Raw genomic sequence first — 6,300 nt, forward strand, 5'->3', positions numbered from 1 at the left:
TAATCTTAATCATGGGAAAATGTGGATTTGGGGTTACTTTTTTTAACTGAAAATTGGGGATTTTTTAAATCGGAGAAAACCAGGATCCCTGGTAATAATGGTAATATGAATGATAGTAATAACAATAATATAATAGTAATAGTAATTATTAGTAACAGTAATAATGGTAATAGAAGAAATAGTGATAATAGTAATAGTGATAGTAATAATGGTAATATGAATTATAATAATGGGGATAGTGGGAATAGTAATAATAATGAGAATGGTAATAATAGTAATGGTAATAGGAATGATAATAATTGCAATAATGTTAATAGTAATAATAATGGAAATAATGGGAATAAGAGTAATAGTAATGGTAATAGTAGCAATAGTGATAATAGTAGGAATGGTAATATGAATGATAATAATTGTAATCATGGTAATAGGAATACTAGTAATTGGAGTGCTGGAACATTTCATGTCGTGCTTCCTGCCCCTTCTCCTGTCGCCCGTAATTAGGGCAGAGCCGATAAACAAAGTTGCAGAGCTGGCGAGTCCAGCGCAGCACAGGACTTTGACACCGCCTGCCACTGCCCGTGTGTGTCCCTGCGCCCAGAGCTCCCTTTGTGTCGCCGGCCAGGTGTGCGGCCGCACTTCCCCGGGCAGCGGCCGCGCACTGACATGACAGCCAGGCCCCGCGGCCCGCCGGGTGGGCGCCGAGACGTGCCGGGGCTCGGCTCTGAGCAAGACACGTCGTCATCCGAGCCGGGCCGCCCTCGCGCCCCGGGCATCCGCGCTGCTTGGCAGGGCAGAAGGGAAGCGAGCAGGAAAGTTTAAAAATAGAAGTGCTGAATCATGACTCCGAGAGCCAGGGGCGGGGGGGTTAAGTTCATTCAGGCAGCAAAGAAAGAAACGCAGCCCCGCTTCTTCCTCGGGCCGGGAGGCTGTAATGGCTCTCGGGAGCGGGCGGCCGTCATCCGCGCGCTCCGCCGCACCTCAACCTTGAGAGCCTGTGCGGGGAGAGGGAGCGCGCGTGTGCGTGTGCCCGCGTGTGTGTGTGTGTATGTGTGTGTGTGCGCGCGGCGGGGAGCGGCAGAAGCAGCACTTGTCCTGTAATCGATTGCCGAGCGCGCGGAGCGGCGCTGCCAGCGCACACACGCGCACACACACACACACACGCACACAGGCGCGCACGCCCTCCCCGCGCCGCCTCTCCCGGCTCGGGGTGTCTGGGAGCGCGGCTGCCTGGGCGAGATGTGTGATGTGTGCGCGCCCGCCCGCCCGCCGGATCGGTTTCTCGGGGTTTGACCAGCTGTCCCAGGCTAACCCTGCTCTCTGAAGATGGAGGAAGTAAAAACAGGATTACCCTTAGCTACAGATCCACTGCCTTAGTTTCCATAACCAACTGCAGTGCACAAACACACAGTCCTTGGGCAAGAGAGAGAGAGAGGCAGAGGCGACCCCAATAAAAACACAAACAAAAGGGTGATGGAAGTGATTCACTGCATGCACTGCTGAGGTAAATCTTCGCTTGGCTCTTTTTTTCTTCTTCTTTTCTTTCTTTCTTGATTTTTTTTTTTCCTTGCAAGGGGGAGATCAGCTCTTGTCTGCTTCGTGCTGTGCTTCCTAAGCCGGCTGTCTCGGCGTGGGCATGGAGCTGCTTGGCAAAGCCGAGGGGTCGCCCAGGAAAGTGCAATTATGTAGCATCTCCGGAATGACTTGTTGCTGTTAAGCCATAATAACAATAATAAATAGATGCGTCTGTGCACAGAGGCGCCTTTGGAGGCAGGGGAGAAGCCTGCTCATTTGGGCAAAGAAGGAGCGACTGGCTCTGAAGGGTATTGGGGTCTGGAAATGTCTGGGTGCCCCCTCCCACCCCCTACCCCCTTTCTCTTTTTAAGATCTGGTTTCTGGGATGTTAATCGATTAATCAGTCCTCACCTCTAGAAACTGCTGACAGGGGTTGGAATTGCAATTTGCAGGAGCCTCCTCTTCTAGCTGCAACTCCCCAGAAGAGAGATCCAGGTCCTTTATTTTTTTTAATTACTGGCATGACACTCACGGTATTTAAAAAAAAAAAAAAAAAGGCAGGACTTAAATTACTTTGACAGGTTCTGCTCTGGAAGGGGAGAGACGGAGATGAAATTGAGATCTCTCTCTTTTGCCAAGGGCCAAAAACAATCCTGTGAAGTTGGCCTAGGTTTCTTGCTCTCTGTGTCTCTGTGTGTTGTCCTTTATTTTTATTTTATCTCCCGTCTTGTTCCTCCCCCCCCTCCCCAAATGCCAAATCCCCCCCCCTCCCCCCCCCTTCCCTCCAGTTTTCTTGTCGATTCTTAAGGAACCGGTGGATCAAGTTTTTCTCTCTCCTGGTTAATCGCATTGCTGTAGCACTGGCTGACCTCTCTCCCTCCCTCCCTCTCTCTCTCTCTCTCTCTTTCTCTTTTTGTTCTTCATCTTCCTTGAAAGTATTTGCCATTCCTGAGTGAGTTTCCTAACAAGATCATCCCAGAGAGGGGGAAAGGCTTCTCCTGGCTTATTTCTCTTTAGTTTCCCTACCGATCCTTTGCTCTGAATGTCCTACCTGTAAGTTTCGGGGGAGGGGACGTCTCTGGGGGTGGATTTTTTTCTTCTCTCCTTTTTGATCAAACTTTCCCCATCTTGCTGTACCTTCAGCACGAACATAACTAGCTCTCCATTCCTCTGGGAAGCAAGGATTAGCAGCTGGGGTCTGCCATCAAAACCTAGAAATGGTGATCAAACTTCTTTTTCCCAACAATCAAAGAAATTTTTCCTTTTGTTATGTATGTTTCATTTTTTGCTTACTTCCTCCCCTTGCTTTCCTTCCAGTTCATTGGCTGGGATGATCTTTCCCTGTTGCTCCTGACATTTCTTTCTTTTCCTCAATGAGTCTGTCTACCTGTACTAAGGGAAAGATAAGGTAATTTTGAAAAGGCTGTTGTCCATTTAGAAACTTTGAGAGAGCATGTTTAAAAACAAAACAAAACAAAACAAAAAGCTTTGTAAAAATCAGTAATTGAGAGAGTTTGATAGTAACTGTGTATGTTGAAATGTACGTGTTATGTACTGACTGTCTTGGAAATTTGATCTCTCTTATACAAAAAAGGAACACAGAGAAAAATATTTATTTATGTTTTTTGGGGGTGGGGGTGGTACAAGAGGGAGGGAAGTGGTTTTGGAGACAAGAAGTGAAGCTGCCTGTTTTCCAGTAAGTAATGGAGAAATTCCAGGAGCCAGGGCTAAATATACTTGGCGATCAATACAGAAATGGCTCATTGTGAATAATTTAGCTGCCTGGTGCAGTGAGAGTTTTGAAACTAAAGGCAAAAAAGGGGCTGTAGAGGGAGAGGGGATATAACATTCTCTTCGGGTCATGTCAGTTTCTTAACTTTTCTACTTAAAAGAATATAGTTATGATTATTGATCTTTTTTTTTATCAAGTGATAGCTAGGGGGTGTCATCCTATACAGTTACTTGGGTTTCTGGAAAGTAATAGCTTACTCTGTCAGCAGAGTGCTTCCAGAAACTTTGAGATTGCCTCACACCACAAAATGCATGATCTAGAAATATTAAATGTGACATTCAGACCCACAGTGTGGCAGATGACTGGGGTTACAACAAACAGGTGTGTGCATGTGTAAGAGAGAGATGGCAGCTGAAGACAAAGGGTTGTAATGATTCTAAAAGGAACACGGAAATGGAAGGTTTTTGTTTTATTCTGAACACAGTGAACTGACAATGGAATAAGTGTGAATAGAGATATCACTATAATATCAATACCTTCCAAGACTGTTGTGGCTATGAGACCTGATAATTGATAAGGCACTAAAATCCCAAACACTTTGCCCTCCCAATTGATTCTTAAAGCAGGTAAAACTACAATTAACGGAGAACAAATAGTATCTCAGTACAGTTCATCCATAAGCCAAGTTAGTGCTTCTGCCCCATCTGCAGCAGCATCAGATCATTTGCAGAAGGGGTTCAGTGATTTGATGAGCACATGCAGTGTACTTGTATGTATCTCTAGGTAATGGTTGCATCAGCACCAACAGCAAAATGGGCAACTACTGAGGGCTTTTAGTAAGTTTAATCATTTAATGGCTGATACCAACAGGCATCTTTGACTGTGCGTACCTTTTTGCTTTGCAGCACTGCACTTTGACTATGGAAGCAGAGGCTACTGATGGATATATAACATGTAAGTAGTAATTTTATTTAATTTTGTTGATTTGACTTCCTTCTTCCAATATCTCTACATAAAGTGTCATGGAAGCATGAAAGTCTGTCATTTTGTACTGTCACTATTATTATAAGAAATTGCTTGGAGTAGTAATGCTAAATAATAAAGTTTGGGTAGTTCTTTACAAGACTGTTATGTACTTAAATGGTTCCTAAGGGTGAATGAATCTTCTATAAGACTTAAGAGTTTACTTTATGACAACATAGATTAGAAACAAAATGTCAGTATTTATATTGCCATAAATTTTTAGCTATACATTTCATTTCCCCATTTCCTTGTCAGGGAATGTTGTTCAACTCCCAGCTAACTGAAAGCTGTGAATCCAAATTTAAGTGGAAGGTCTTTACCTCAGTATGACACTTTATTCCTTTCCTGATCAGCCCTGATTCACACTTAGTAGTCTGGTGTTTGGAAATGGGCAAAAGAATAGTTTTCATTTTTGTTCATTCAAGACAACAGTATTTTTAAAACTGCTTTTGGGATCAATAACAGCAGATCGGTGGGAACTCTTTGATTTTTTTTCTTTTTTTAAAGAATCAAATACTAGTCTGCAGCCCCCAAGGAATCGTATTTTAATTGGCTGTGGGAGACTTAAAATTGGAAGAAAAGCAAGGGTGAGGGAAGTAATAAAAGCTGAATCCTTTATAATTTGGTAGTTTTATTGAGGTATTGGACAGAAACTTACAAGTGATTTGTTTAATGAAAGCAGGTGACAATGAGCTTTCCCCTGAAAGAGAGCACTCCCACATGGCTATTGACCTCACTTCAAGCACACCCAATGGGCAGCATACCTCACCGAGTCACATGACAAGCAGTAAGTCTTTTTTTAAAATATGTTTCTCTCTAGCATTATATTTGAATTAGTTTGGCCTGTGGGTTCCTCATTTAGCTTACTGGATTGAAACGCAGTGCTGAAGGGTTTGCTAAGAAAAGAAGGGAAGGCACAACAGATTTGTTCTTGTTCATTAGTGTCTCATGAATATGAGCCTGATTAGTAGTCTAGACAATACCAAGGTGGCATATGAGAGCTGGTCTTTACCTGTGCCAGGTAGGAAACACTTGGCTTTACTGATCCTTGTTTTGTTTTAACTGGTTTTAAGAATAGGTTGTTAGCATGATTACAAAAAATAGCTTGAAATAGGGTTATTTAAAAAGTGAAAAAGTTTTCATTCCCCAGAGGCTTTATTCAAGGAAAATCTAAAGTTATGTTATGTAGCAGGGTATATTTTACTATTCTGCATAGAATGTCACCATTCTGTTCCTTAGCCCTTGTTTCAAACTTCAGAAAATGGACAGTTTAATTGGGAAATTTGTAAAGCTCATTCACTAGCTATCGCTGACAAATTGAAAGGGTTTCTTTAAAAATGCCAAGAGTGAAACTGAAAAATTCAAAGAGATCTGTGAAAGTAAGAGGAGAACCAAGTGCAGCTAATGTTTGTTTGTTTTAAATGGGTTTTTTAACACTTTCAATGAAACAGCATCTTTAACTTACATTGGAGCATGGAAAAGTGCAATTTATATGCACTTCCTAAAAACACCACATTTTATATTAACAATAGAGCTTGTTTCACTGTTGATTACAATGCCTTACCAGAGTATTTATCTTAAAGTGCTCCAATACCTGAATCCAAAAGTAATTTAAAATATGGTGTTTACTTTCAGTGAGTTTTTCTTTTCTCTGTGATACTCATTTTCTCTTGTGTGTATGAGAGTGGATAAATATATACACAAAAAGATATGTTTGAACTATTCTCTAAATATTCTGAAAGAAAAATAGGGCCTTTAGAAAGATCTCATTGAAGATAATACATTTGGTATTGTTACAAAGTCTTTCATACTGAGAGGACGGTGTTACTTTAATTTAATAATTTCTCCTTTCCTCCTCCAAATTATGAGTAAAGTGGATTTTATGAGCCTTTAAAACTGGGGGTTATTATGAAGATCTCCAATTATATACATGTTGCTAGAGCATATGATTGCTAATACTCTGGATTGAACTTTATATGACAACCTACCATAATTCAGCATCTTTAGACAATTTCAGTCCTGCTGCCGTGGGA

General features: G+C 41.9%; 2 long non-coding RNA genes across 2 annotated transcripts; one reads left to right on the forward strand and one right to left on the reverse strand.

The window, feature by feature from the left end:
• Nucleotides 1-1,244: 1,244 nt before the first annotated feature.
• On the forward strand, nt 1,245-5,054 carry LOC112548668. The gene is made up of 3 exons (XR_003092310.1): nt 1,245-1,501; nt 4,150-4,198; nt 4,950-5,054. It is a non-coding gene; the product is annotated as an uncharacterized LOC112548668 (long non-coding RNA).
• LOC112548669 lies at nt 1,469-2,191 on the reverse strand. The gene is made up of 2 exons (XR_003092311.1): nt 1,924-2,191; nt 1,469-1,707 (listed from the first exon to the last, which is right to left on the reverse strand). It is a non-coding gene; the product is annotated as an uncharacterized LOC112548669 (long non-coding RNA).
• Nucleotides 5,055-6,300: the final 1,246 nt, after the last annotated feature.

Source organism: Alligator sinensis, unplaced genomic scaffold (genome assembly GCF_000455745.1).
Source record: "Alligator sinensis unplaced genomic scaffold, ASM45574v1 scaffold931_1, whole genome shotgun sequence".
Classification (NCBI taxonomy): domain Eukaryota; kingdom Metazoa; phylum Chordata; order Crocodylia; family Alligatoridae; genus Alligator; species Alligator sinensis.